The 14,841-nt window shown below is 40.0% G+C and overlaps 1 long non-coding RNA gene across 3 annotated transcripts in view; it reads right to left on the bottom strand.

Moving 5' to 3' along the window:
- The window catches only part of LOC120538793, a 136,697-nt gene that overhangs the window by 47,406 nt on the left and 74,450 nt on the right, over positions 1-14,841 (bottom strand). For all 3 annotated transcript variants that reach the window (XR_005635510.1, XR_005635512.1, XR_005635511.1), the window contains exons 2-3: positions 10,711-11,102; positions 879-926 (exon numbers count right to left, since the gene is read on the bottom strand). This is a non-coding gene — a long non-coding RNA (uncharacterized LOC120538793). The remainder of the gene's footprint in view (positions 1-878; positions 927-10,710; positions 11,103-14,841) is intronic.

Raw genomic sequence — 14,841 nt, 5'->3', positions numbered from 1 at the left:
GTGTTTAAAATTATGAAAGGAATTAGTGCAGTGGGTCGAGACTTATTTTAAAATGTGGTCATTAAGAACAAAATGAGTTCATTAAGAACACTGGGTCACAGTTGGAAACTTGTTAGGGGTAATTTTCACACACACATTAGGATGTTTTTCTTCACACAGAGAACCACAAACACTTGGAATAAGCTACCAAGTAGTGTGGTAGACAGTAAGACTTCATGGACTTTCAAAACTCGACTTGATGTTATGATGGAAGAAATAAATGGATAGGACTGGCAAGCTTTGTTGGGCTGAATGGCCTGTTCTTGTCCAGATTGTTCTAAGGAAGGGTGATGGATTAAACTGTTGAGAACTTTTTTGCTTGCTTAAGAATAAACAAAATCTTGTCTCCCAGGCAGTGGAGAATGAAAGGCAGCACCTCTGCCTTCAAACCGATCAAATATCAGCAGGCCCCATCCATCCATTATACAACCCGCTATATCCTAACTACAGGGTCATGGGGGTCTGCTGGAGCCAATCCCAACCAACACAGGGTGCAAGGCAGGAAAGAAACCCCGGGCAGAGTGCCAGCCCACCACAGTGAGCTGTGCTTCTTGCAATAATTATAAAGTTTTTTGATTCAGCCTTCTAAACTGTGCATGAAGTTTGATTTTTTCATGTTCTGTTCTCATGTGGGTTTAATCCATTCAAGTACTCTTGCCAGATTCTATAATTCAAGCGCATTTGTTTGTGATTTTAAATGGGTTTGTAACTGCTTTATTATCTGTTATAGCTGGAATAGCTTCTGCCTTGACATACAGTATACCAAAAAATTAAAAATTTACTAGACTTCCATTATGTCACAAAAATACAAAATTAATTTGATATTAACATGAATTTACCTGGTAGTAGGTCACATCTGGAGTATATAGTTTACTGTCAATGTATCTCTTAAATAAAAAAACAAAAAATAAATAAATGTATTATTTTAGTTAAATATACTGATCTAACCATATTTAACTTGCAGAATATCACATTCTGAAATACATGAAATCTGTTGTTGTAAAACAATTTCTAAATTTCATTGATGAGAACCTTGATGGCTCACAACGTAAACAGAACATATTTTATAGGTCTTCCTATTCCTTCTTTGAATTCATAATCAACCTGAAGTGTGTATATTAATCACACCATATAGGTTCTACAACAACAACAGCATTTATTTATATAGCACATTTTCATACAAAAAGAAGCTCAAAGTGCTTAACAGTGTGCTCACTTTCTAATAGGTATGTAAAGGTTAATAATTAAAGGACAAGTGTATGTGTGTCTATCTGGTTACTATGTCTCTGCCATTCCAACAGATGGTGCATCACAGGCATCTGTAGTAGGTAAAATGCATTGCATTTGTTCTTCCAACAGATGGTGTATCACAAACATTAGCACTGCTTATACAAATCTAATACTGAATGGCATATAAAAGAGACATTTCCATTGCATTTGTCATTCAGGTGGAGCATCACAAACATTTATAGTAATTCATTTTATTGCTACAAATGTTTGTTATTCACCAGCTATTGGAATAGAAAATACAATGCATTTTATTACTACATGAATTACAAAATATATTCCAATAGATGGTGCATTACAAACGTTTGTTAATGCTGTGGTCTATCTCCATCCATCTTTGATGGTGGCACATTATAAAAATGTACTAGGTGCCCCATTTGCCCATTTGATTTTAACAGTAACACTGTCAGGTTAGCATTTTAGCAGAATATCAACATGTCCCTTTTATGAAATCCTACAATCCATTTCCAATGACATTTTCCTTACAGTGCTAGGTGCCAATATTTTGCGGAGTCCGCTCAGCACCATGCCTCCTCAATTAAAATTAATGAAAACACTACTCGTGTTATACTGTTGTTGCATAATTTTTGTTGAGAAATGTGATGATATTCTCGAGTTCAAAATTCACATGTCTCATAAAACATGCCCATATTTAATCATATATTGCTATTCAGATATCATGATAGAAACTAAATTTCATTTAAAAGGAATAAACTTAAAAGATATTTATGTGCTGAAAAACTTTGGCTTTGTAGCCTTCATCAGATTTGTGACCAAAAAGAAAAAACTCTTGCAGCCAAAAGCTATTTTTTTCCATATTTAGGACATGTGTACACTGTACTGTGAAAATTTACCAAATCATCTGCCAGATGCACTTGATTATTTAAAGTAAAAAAAATATATATATTTTTTTTAAATTGTATTTTTATGTAAGTAAAAATCTGAAATATTTTTTAAAGAAAGACAGGCAGCTGTGTTTTGAAACCTGGGCAAAGTAAGGGTCTTTTGACTAGACCACTGTTGCACCAAGCTCATTATCAGGCTACGTCCACAAATTATGTTTTCATTTAAAAATGACATTTTTAAATGGTGCATACTAGTATTTTCAGACAGATTTCTAAAATTATCTTCATCCACATTATAAATTACCGAAAATGTATATGAGGCAGACGTTCACCTACACCACGGACGTTGAATTCCGGTTCTGGTGGGTCACAGTGGCCGCAGGTTTTCATTCTAGCCATTTTCTTCATTAGTGACCAGTTTTTCCTGCTAATTAACTTCTTTTGCCTTAGTTTTAATTAATGTGACTCACGTCCCTTACTTGTTTCTTTTTCCTTAATTAGCAGCACAAAACTAGCCGCCACATGACCAGCTCACCTGTGCCCATCACACAATCAAGTCAAGTCAAGTTGGGGAGCATGCACTGGTACAATGCGTTGCCAAACCCACTACACGGCGAAACAATTCGGCATCCCGGTTTGCAACCTCCCAGGCAGACAAGCGATCCAGTCCGACCCTCCGGAAATGACGTTTTATCTGCTGCAGCCAGGTGTTACATGCACAACCCCTTGGCCTGGTCCAGCCACTTTGGTCCCCAACAATGAGGATCTTACGAGCCGGATCACCCTTAGGGAAATGCACCACATGGCCTTAATGCCGTAACTGGCGCTCCCTCACAATGCAGGTAATGTGACTCATTTGGAATTCCATGAGCAACCGCTCATTCGACACAAAGTCAAACCAACAGTACCCAAGGATTTTCTGGAGAGACACAGTACCAAAGGAGTCAAGTCTTCGTCTCAGGTCACTGGATAGCGTTGATGTCTCACAACCATGTAGCAAGACAGGAAACACCAGGACTCTAAAGACTTGGACCTTCGTCCTTTTGTATAGATATCAGGAGTGCCACACACCCCTTTCCAGCGACCTCATGACCCCCCATACTCTTCCAATCTGTCTAATGACTTCATAGGAAGAGTCACCAGAGACATGAATGTTACTGCCAAGGTAAGCAAACCTCTCGATGAGGTCAACACTCTCTGTAAACAGACACACTGCTGATGGCTGTGCCCAAGAGGTCATTAAAGGCCTGGATATTGGTTTTTATCCAGGACACTGGTAAGCCCAGACACTCAGACACCTCGCTCAGTTTCTCGATCGCCCCGATCAGAGCCTCCATTGACTCCGCGAAGATCACAGCATCGTCAGCAAAGTCAAGATCCGTGAATCCTTCTTCACCAACTGATGCCCCACAGCTGCTGGACCCCACACCCTTGCCCAACACCCAGTCCATACAAGCATTGAACATAGGAGCAAGAACACACCCCTGACACCCCAGAATCAACTGGGAAAAACGCAGAGGTCCTGCCTTTGCTCTGCACAGCACTCACAGTAACAATATACAGGCCAGCCATGATATCCAGCAACCTCGAGGGGTTCCCGCGAACCCTCAGGATGTCCCACAGGGCATCTCAATCAACTGAGTCGAACGCTTTGAGAAAATCAACAAATGCTACAAAGAAACTCTGCCAATATTCACGTTTGCACTCCATGAGAACCCTTAGTGCCAGGATGCGATCGATGTTAGACTTCTTAGGCATAAAACCAGACTGTTCCGGTCGCTGGTAGGGAGCAAGGACCCTACCCGGCACCGAGAGCAGTGTTATCCCCCTGTAGTTGCTGCAATCCAGGCGATCACCCTTCCCTTTCCAGATAGGGATGACAAGTCCCATTTTCCAGTCAGTTGGGATGATGCCAGTAAATGGAAGCAAAGATTGCTTGCAATGCCAGGAGGACAGCCTTATCACCAGCCTGGAGAAGTTGACCCTTGATACCACAGATCCCTGGAGCCTCTTCCCCCCTCAGCTGGTTCACCACCTGTGCAATCTCAGTGAGATTGGGTGGTTTACAGCTAATTGGAGGATCAGCCTCAAGAACACTGGACCCACAGAAATCCAACGTCCTAGCCGGAGGATTAGCTTTGAACAACTGCTCAAAGTAGCCAGCCAGGGGGTCACAACTGCAGTGTCATCCATAAAGACTGTTCCATAAGCTGCCCTGACTGCAACTCTCCTAGGTACAGATTCAGATGTGCGTAATGCTTTGATTCCTCTGTAAGCAGGACGTGGGTCGCTAGACCACAGATGGTGTGTCACTTGCTCACAGATTCCTCTAACAAACACCTCTTTATCTGCCCTCAAAGCCCTCGCAGCCGTCCTTCTCACTTCCCGGTACAGACCAGAGTTGCCATTGAGCCAGGCACTGCGACTCCTCTTGATGATATCCAGGGTGCCCTGCGCGATGAAACACCTACTTCTGGGAACACCGGTAACACCAATACAACCCTCAGCAACCTTCAGAGTCTTATCACGGAAGGTCTCCCACATCAGATTAGGATCGGCAGTCTTACCCAAATCTGAAACTTCCTCACACAAACTGCATGCAAACTCATCACACAATATCTGAAAATAAATAATGGTGATGCTCTCAGTAAGGCTGATCTCTCAGGTCACCAAAACATTTTGATTGTGTTCTTAGAAAAACAGAAAATCAACAGTTTTAGAAATGTCTGCAGTGGCAGAATGAGAGCAGTAATAAGCTGTGGAATTAAATAACAGGTTTAATTAACAGAAACAATCATCTACTCATTAAGAAACTGGTTGGAGTGAAATTGGTTGGAGTTTGAAATCCCAGTTTAGTTGGTCATCTATTGGCTCGTTGCACATCTCATTTCTGTTTGGCTGTCATTTAATGAAAAAAGGAATAAATTCAAAGAACTGAATCCTTAAAAACAGGGCTATTAAAATGAAGGGAAAAGAAGTTAATTAGCAGTGAAAACTGGTTTCTGATTAGGAAAAGGGTTAGAATGAAAGCCTGCAGCCACTGCAACCCTCCAGGTCCAGAGATTGATACCCCTGAGCTACACTGAGCATGCGCACACTGGAGGAAAAATCTGTGAAAGAGTGGTAATGCCACCAACCACAGGATTTATTGCAAAACTGTAGTGACTGGTAAATTATTTACTTTTTGTGCATTGAGACACAAGATCCCCACGCCTCCCACGTAATTGACTGCCTGCCCATATAAGGCCATCCGTCAGCAGCATAGAGACACTGTCGCTAAATACTCGCAGAAAAATCCACAAGTTAATAGACACGCTGTCGCTAAATACTCGCAGGCAAATCCAAAACCTCATAAAGACGCTGCCGCTAAATACTCGCTGCCTAATCCACAAGTTCATAGAGACGTGGTCGCTAAATACTCATGGGGAATTCCACAAGTTCATAGACATGCTGCAGCTAAATATTCGCAGGCAAATCCACAAGTTCCATCCATCCATCCATCCATCCTCTTCCGCTTATCCGAGGTTGGGTCGCGGGGGCAGCAGCTTAAGCAGAGAGGCCCAGACTTCCCTCTCCCTGGCCACTTCTTCCAGCTCTTCCAGGAGAATCCCAGGCCAGCTAGGAGACATAGTCCCTCCAGCGTGTCCTGAGTCTTCCCCGGGGCCTCCTCCCGGTTGGACGTGCCTGGAACACCTCACCAGGGAGGCGTCCAGGAGGCATTCTGATCAGATGCCCAAGCCATTTCATCTGACTCCTCTCGATGCCGAGGAGTAGCGGCTCTACTCTGGGCCCCTCCCGGATGATTGAGCTTCTCACCCTATCTTTAAGGGAAAGCCCAGACACCCGGCGGAGGAAACTCATTTCAGCCACTTGTATTCGCGATCTCGTTCTTTCAGTCACTACCCATAGCTCATGACCATAGGTGAGGGTAGGAACGTAGATCGACTGGTAAATTGAGAGCGTTGCCTTGCTTTGCCAGCTCTTTTTTCACCACGACAGACCGATGCAGAGCCCGCATCACTCCGGATGCTGCACCGATCCACCTGTCGATCTCACGGACATTCTTCCCTCACTCGTGGGCAAGACCCCGAGATACTTGAACTCCTCCACTTGGGGCAGAATCTCTTCCCCAACCCAGAGAGGGCACTCCACCCTTTTCCGGCCTTTCTTGAACCGTCACCTTATCGTGGTGGTGGGGTTTGCGTGTCCCAATGATCCTAGGAGCTATGTTGACCGGGGCTTTATGCCCCTGGTAGGGCCACCCAAGGCAAACTGGTCCTAGGTGAGGGATGAGACAAAGAGAGGTTCAACAAACCTCCAATGAAGAGCAAAAACTCTGGACAACGTTTTCCCTTGCCTGGACGTGGGTCACTGGGGCCCCCCTCTGGAGCCAGGCCTGGAGGTGTGGCTCAATGGCGAGCACCTGGTGGCTGGGCCTGCACCCATGGGGATCGGCCGGGCACAGCCTGAAGAGGTAATGTGGGTCCTCCTTCCCATGGGCTCACCATCTATGGGAGGGGCCAAGGAGGTTGGGTGCAGTGTGAGTTGGGTGGTGGCCGAAGGCAGGGACCTTGGCAGTCTGATCCTCGGCTACTGAAACTGTCCCTTGGGATGTGGAATGTCACCTCTGTGAACGGAAAGGAGCGTGAGCTAGTGCGCGAGGTCGAGAGGTTCCAGCTAGATATAGTCGGACTCACCTCGACGCACAGCTTGGACTCTAGAACCAATCTCCTTGAGAGGGGCTGGACTCTCTACCACAAATCCATAAGTTGATACTGGGAATGCCTGTTAAACATCTTAGATTCCCGAGTAGCGATTTCGGTGGCGAGATGTCTATCGAGGTGATCACCATCTATCAAAGAATTGTCACTTACCGAGTGCTTTCCATGCCCGGAGATGCCGCCTGCCTTTTCCATTCTCTGTGTTACATATTGCACTGACATATCTTGATATCCAGAGGAACATTGTGTCTTATGCATTGAATGACTGGGACAGGTTCAAGGTGTGGACTGATGAACGTACAGGAGATAATTATACTACACAGGGGCACTATAAGAGTGAAATGCTTGAGCCGTTCACCTATACTTCTACATGTGAGTTGATGGATGCTGCTGAATTGTTCGGTTGTCGCTTTCAACTGTACTGAAATGGCCAAATATTTTACACCTTTGGAGAATCGCCAATGCCTCTTAAACATCTTAGATTCACATGTGACGATTTGAGTAGTGGACACTTTGATGTTTATGAATCTTTCAACTCTCAAAAGCTGGATGCGGGGTTATCGATGAAGCCGGTTGTATGCTTACAACGCTTGACAGATGCCGAATGTCACTTCAACACAAGTCCTGCAAATACTAACGTAATTGAAACAAACCATGAAACTCAAACCAATTATGACAGCAGCAATCCAAGCTGTGAGAAAACAGTAAAAAAAAAAACGTGTGTCAGACGTCGTGCTACATTTTCTGATTCAGCTAGACGAAAACAACTTCGTGACGCTGCCGCCAAATACTCGCAGAAAAATCCACAAGTTCATAGACACACTGCCGCTAAATAGTCACAGACAAATCCACAACTTAATACCGGGAATGCCTGTTAAACATCTTAGATTCATGAGTACCGATTTGGGTAGTGAACACTTCGATGAATAAAACCTGTTATCTTTACAACAGTTGACAAACACGGAATGTAGCTTGAACACAACACATCCTCCAAATACGAACCTGATTGAAAGAAATAATGATAATCAAATCCTTGATGACAGCAACACTCATAACAATCACAAATCAGTTACATTGACAATCATGTTACGCTATTTTTAAAACGTTTCCTTTTCTTTACATAACTTCTTTAACACACTGCTTCTCCGCTGCGAAGCGCGGGTATTTTTCTAGTCTATACTAATAAAAGGCAAATCCCTCACTGACTGGCTGACTGACTCACTCATCACTAATTCTCCAACTTCCCGTGTAGGTAGAAGGCTGAAATTTGGCAGGCTCATTCCTTACAGCTTACTTACAAAAGTTAAGCAAGTTTCATTTCAAAATTGTACGCGTAACGGTCATAACGGTTGACGTCCGCCACGTTAAACTTTCTTATTTATGGCCCCATCTTCACGAAATTTGGTAGACAGCTTCCCTGCGCTAACCGAAACCGATGTACATACTTATTTCAGTGGTATAATGCCACTGTCGGCCGCCATATTGAACTTTCGAATGTCAGACTCACTGACTCACTCATCACTAATTCTCAAACTTCCCATGTAGGTAGAAGGCTACTTATTCGATGGTATGACACCACTGTCGGCCGCTATATTGAACATTCCAACATCACTAATTCTGCAACTTCCCATGTAGGTAGAAGGCTAAAATTTGGCAGGCTCATTCCTTACAGCTTACTTACAAAAGTTAAGTAGGTTTCATTTCGAAATTCTTCATGTAACGGTCATAACGGTTGACAATGTCCACCAAGTTAAACTTTCTTATTTATGGCCCCATCTTCACGAAATTTGGTAGGCGGCTTCCCTGCGCAAATCGAAACCGATGTACATACTTATTTCAGTGGTATGACGCCACTGTCGGCCGCCATATTGAACTTTCCTACGGTCTTTGTTACTTATGGGTCCATCTTCAAGAAATTTGGTATGCAGGTTCCCAACGCTAACTAAATCCTACTTACTTGACAGATGCCGAATGTCACTTCAATACAACAAGTCCTGCAAATACTAACGTAATTGAAACAAACCATGAAACTCAAACCGATTATGACAGCAGCAATCCAAGCTGTGAGATTTGAGGCAAGATTGCTTTTCACATGGCCAACTGTACATTGCATGCTCAAGAGTAAGCTCAGTGCACAGCTTGGTCATATTACAATCGGACAGCCGAACTGACAACGTGGTATACAAAGAGATACTTAACATAAAATTATTGGTATATTTTCCCACAGTTTAAAAATGTTTACTTTTCTTCTTAATAAAAATTTTAAGGCAGTACTTCTCCGCTGCGAAGCGCTGGTATTTTGCTAGTGTTATATAACCCTTAAGAGAAAATGTTACATTACATTGTATAATGATTTTTCTATATTTTGCTTAGTACTAAATTTCCTGCTGATGTACCCAGCTGAATTATAAATTAGACCATTGTTCTTGAATCCATAAGAAAACAGGATGAACGTGCAGAAACTCACATGTCTCCTTAAAAAATTATAAAAGTAATACATTTAAAAAGTCATGTACACCCTAAGCTAAGAAGACTATCAATCAACCCAGTGGATGGGGTTAAATTGTGGTCATTAAGGTATCAACGTTTGCCATGTCCCGTTAGCAACTGGGTGTAACCAATCATGTTAAACATTTTCTTATTATCTAATGAATTCCTTATTTGAGTAGTGATTTAATCAATGAATTGCATAGATATAGAGCAGAGGAGGCTCTTTTCTTTGCAACACTTACTAATATGACAAGTTATTGCCTCTTGCAAGGTTTAGATAAAGAATAATGATTGACACTTTCTCCTGCCTGTGTTTAATTGCTTAAATTGGGACATTCTAGTGGGGGGTGTCTGATTAAAAAATCTTCTTCCACAAATCAGGGAAGGGCCACATAATAAGCACAAACAAATCAGAGTGTGGTTAAAATCTGTATTTTTGAAAAAAGGCATTGTCTGCACTGCAAGACCACGCGTTTTCAGAAGTATACATTTCTGCAAAGTGTTTTTAAAAGCCTCTGTTTTCAGGAGTGGAAGGCCAGAGTATTGTGGATGAAAAATGAAAACAGAGACAATTGTCTGCATTTTTAAATGAAAATGTAATTAGTGTGGACATAGCCTTATAGTCACCTTAGTCTTTAAATGAAAGAAGAAGTGCAATGGTTTTAATATCTAAAAAGGTCAGTGTGACTTCATGGTCCTGAGATTTTATACTGTTTTCCTTGACTCTAAATTGGTTCTGGAACTTTTACAGAAGTAATTTTAATGTTGAGTTTAAATAGCAACTCCATGTGCCTTCTGGCTGTAGAGTCAGGAATTCAGCTGATGAGCCATCAGCAGAGGTGTATTTATGATCAGAGATACAAGAGAGACTAAAAAATGAGAAAAAAAACACAATATTGCCATTTCATATACTTGGCTATAAAAAACATTACACAAGCTATTTAAACCGTATTTGTAAAAAATAATAAAAATTTAAAATTTATTTAAAATGGTCTCTTTACTCTAGATGAAAAGAATTTTGGATCGTATTCAACACATAGCCATTCAATGAAATATCAATGCTTATCAAACATAGAGTAAACACTAAACATTTCTAAAATGACAGGATATTGATAGTACAGTATAAAATAAACAGAACTGTTTTTAAATTAATAAAGATGTTTAAGTAAAAGGGTTAATTATCTGCTTTATATTGTTCTCATTTATTAAACTCAGTTTAAGGTTTGTGTTAATAATTAGAAATCATTTTAATTAATAACCTGCAGTATAACATTTAAAAAAACAGAGAACAACAAAGCAGTGTCAGACTTCGACATTTTGTCTCTTACCTCATTTTTAATGGCCTTAATTTCATTAATCACTTTAAACAACTCTAAGATGGCTTCAGTGAAACATAAGTCCTTTGCACTACCATTCAGGGGTACCATTGCAAGTAAAATTAATGGGATTAGAGAAGCAGGAAGTGTCAGTCCAAACTCTTGCATGTCCTTTCACCTCAGTTGTCCTTGCGGGTAGGCCAAACCTTCCTGAAATGGCAGCTCAGATGGTCTCTCTCTTTACCATTTTTATGCCAGCTAACATGTCAGGATGGTGATCAATGTGCAGTCTGGAAAAAGCAGAGGACCCCAGGGTACACTTACTCAGGTGAACAAAAATTTTCAACTGTCATAGCCATCATTCAATTTCAGTTCAATACTCCATGATAGTCTTCATCTATGGCCTAATAAGACAAAAAACAAAGACAAAGTGAACACATCTCAGTGAATTTGCTTTGCGCAAGTGAATAGAGTCTACTTCCATTTATATATCTGTATCTGCTTTAATTCATCCACTGATCTATTTTCTGAACACCTTTATTCCTTTGTGGGGTCCTGTGTTTTTACTTTTACATAAACTCCATTTCATAATGAATTTCTCCCCAGAAAGGCTTTGGACATAATCTCTAGCTGGGAATTCTCACTCAAGGGATGTAGTAATGCAAAAAAATGTAATCTCAAGTTTTCATGGAAAACTGGGCTAATAAAGTTTATGATTCAATGGAAGTAAAATGTGGCCAAAGCTGGAAACTGTAGTGTAAATAATATTAAAATGTCTACAATCTTACATTACTTGTGACATAATCCACATGAAGTCAATTGGCTGAAAACTGAAAACTGCAAAATGCATACATTTTTTATTAATATGTGTTACATTAATTCATCTATTAGAACAACCTTCAACCTGGAATTGATTCACATCTGGTCACACTCCTGAATTGAAGGCCCACCTCTCCCAATGATACACTAGTCAAGAGTTCTGTCTTCATTTCAAAAGCACAACCCATGTGAAAGGGTACCAGGTTGTGGACTACTTTCATTTTAATGGAGGCATCCCAAAACAAGATTTGTAATGTGAGGCTTGCCCCTCGTCACCGCCAAAGCAAATGCATTCTCACAATTCTCACCTCCTTTCAAGTTTTTCAGTTTTTTTATTTTAAGTCACATTTTTTCTTTGTCATATTGGGGATTGAGTGTTGTTTGATGAGGAACAAATTCATTTAAATGATTTTAGCATAAAACTGCAACATAACAAAATAGATAGATAGATAGATAGATAGATAGATAGATAGATAGATAGATAGATAGATAGATAGATAGATACTTTATTAATCCCAAGGGGAAATTCACATACTCCAGCAGCAGCACTGATGAAGACAATATTAATTAAAGAGTGATAACAATGAAGGTATAACAGACAATAACTTTGTATAATGTTAACGTTTACCCCCGCCGGGTGGAATTGAAGAGTCGCATATTGTGGAGGAGGAACGATCTCCTCAGTCTGTCAGTGGGGCAGGACGGTGACAGCAGTCTGTCACTGAAGCTACTCCTCTGTCTGGAGATGATCCTGTTCAGTGGATGCAGTGGATTCTCCATGATTGACAGGAGCCTGCTCAGCGCCTGTCGCTCTGCCACAGATGTCAAACTGTCCAGCTTCATTCCTACAATAGAGCCTGCCTTCCTAACAAGTTTGTCCAGGCGTGAGGCGTCCTTCTTCTTTATGCTGCCTCCCCAGCACACCACCGCATTAAAGAGGGCACTCGCCACAACTGTCTGGTAGAACACCATCGTTATATATATATCGTTTTCAACATTTCTCTCCCTATTTCATTATGGTTATATATATATATATATATATATATATATATATATATATATATATATATATATATATATATATATATATATATATATATACATTTCTTTCCTATTAAACCTAAATCCCAACTAACTTGCTTTGATTTTTAAACTAAAGATAAAATAATCAAGAAAATATGTCTTGCTTACAAAAAAATTCTTTTCTTCTCTTAACTGATGTAAATTTATTTTCTTGCCAATAATATTTATTAAGATGAATTGTTCAGTTTAGACCACTATTTACAAGTGAAGTAAACAATTTATAAAGAATGTGAATGGGTTGCAAAATGAAAAGCTTTCTAGTATGCATCAATGCAGGCCATTTAGCCTGAGCTAATATAAAGAAGCCAGACAATTTAATTCCTTGGCTTTATTTTAAGTTGTGTTAATGTCTTTTATGTGTATACATTAGTGCTTTGTATGAAAAACAGAAAAATATATGTTAAATGGATTTTAAACTAAATACAAATTTGGTGTTCAAGAAAATTAAAGGAGTTTTGCATCACAGGGAATTTTTGTTGCATTTTAAATTTAAGCATTGGAGAACGTAATGAAAAACATAAAACTGTAAACTGACCAGAGAGACAAGCAGTGGTCCATGTGTACAGTGGTGCCTGTCAAAGTTTGAGTTTTCTCACAGAGTTTACATGCAGTAAGAAGTACTGTATGCCCTTTATAATTTTCATCAGTCCTAACTGTTAAAATCATTTCATCTTAATTTTATGAATTGTGTTCCATTTAATTAGACAAAGTAACAAACTAGAATTCAATTGATGCTATTTCCTTATTGTCATACATGTGTGCTCTGTGATTGTGTTGGAAGCTCAAAGCAGAAAAGCTCAAAGGGCACAGGTTATGTTGAGAATTGATAACATAAGAACTTAAGAAGTTTGACAGACAAGAGGAGACCATTCAGTCCATCAGGCTTGTTTGTTTAGATATACGCTAATTTATCCCATTATCTCATCCAGATACTTCTTTAAGGCTCTCAAGGTTTCTGCTTCAACTATATGATTCAGTAGTTTGTTCCTGATTTCCTCAATTATTTGAGTAAAGAATTAATTCCTGGTTTCAGTCCTAAATGCACTTCTCCTTAATTTCCACTGATGTCCTCCAGTATGTGGTTTCACCATTAAGCTGAAACAATTCTGGATCTGGAGAAGAAACCTGCAGGAACATCACCTGTGTTTTTCATTGGACCCGCGACTGTTGGAGTCACATTAACCCCCAGAAGCACTACTTTGACAAAGTCTGGAACGAATTCCACAATTCTTTTGTTTTGTTATTTTCTGTTGCTTGTCGTTATTAGCATTGTTTCTACTAAACTGGGATCTCAGGGAGACCCTAATATTTTATCATACTGTATGTTTCTCACTAGAATATATTCATATACCAAAACAAAATGTTATTACTTCACCTTTACCAAATTAGGAGAGCTATTTGAACACAAACCCCAACCAACAGTAGTCCCTTCTATATATTAAGACATCAAAAAGGTTAACAGAGGTCTGCCTTGTAGATCTTGAAATCTTAAAGGCAGTATTTACTAACTAATGTTACACAATGTACAAGCCTCCTATAGTTTTGCTTTGAGTTAACAGAGATTTTTGGCTTGTTGCTCCTTTCTAACAGTTATCACAACTACAGACAGAGCCGGCAAATGCCATTGGGTAAAACACAACAGTGAATCCCCCTTTGAATCTCCAGCATAATGACCAACAGACAATAACATGTAAAGCTGTATGCAATCAAGTACACAACCTTTTCCATACATACAGTGTAAATATTGTAGCATTAGGAAACTTCTACGTTCAACACTCTTAAGTAGGCTTAAAAATCAAACAAATCACCAGGACCAGATAATAATAACCTTCGAGTTCTTAACGAGACTAGAGAGTCCATATATAAATCCTTGACACATATTTTTAGGAAGTCACTGCACACTGGAGGGGTTCCAAAGCACTGGAAAATGGCAAATATCATCCCATTATATAAAAAGAGTGACCAGGCAGATCCAAGCAACTATAAGCCAGTAAGCTTAACTTGCTTCACAGGAAAACTAATGGAAGGAATTATTAAGGATAAGATTGAGCAACACCTGACAAGGACAGGAATAAGTGCTAGGGCTGCTGCTATTTTTAATATATATACATTATTTGGATAGGAATATAAGTAACAAGCTGGTTAAGTTTGCTGATGATACCAAAAGAGGTGGATTAGCAGATAATTGTAAAATTCATTATATCATTACAGAAGAACTAGGATAGCATAAAGGCTTGGGTA

This window comes from Polypterus senegalus, chromosome 11 (genome assembly GCF_016835505.1).
Source record: "Polypterus senegalus isolate Bchr_013 chromosome 11, ASM1683550v1, whole genome shotgun sequence".
Lineage (NCBI taxonomy): Eukaryota > Metazoa > Chordata > Cladistia > Polypteriformes > Polypteridae > Polypterus > Polypterus senegalus.
This window is presented reverse-complemented; position numbering and strand designations above follow the sequence as displayed.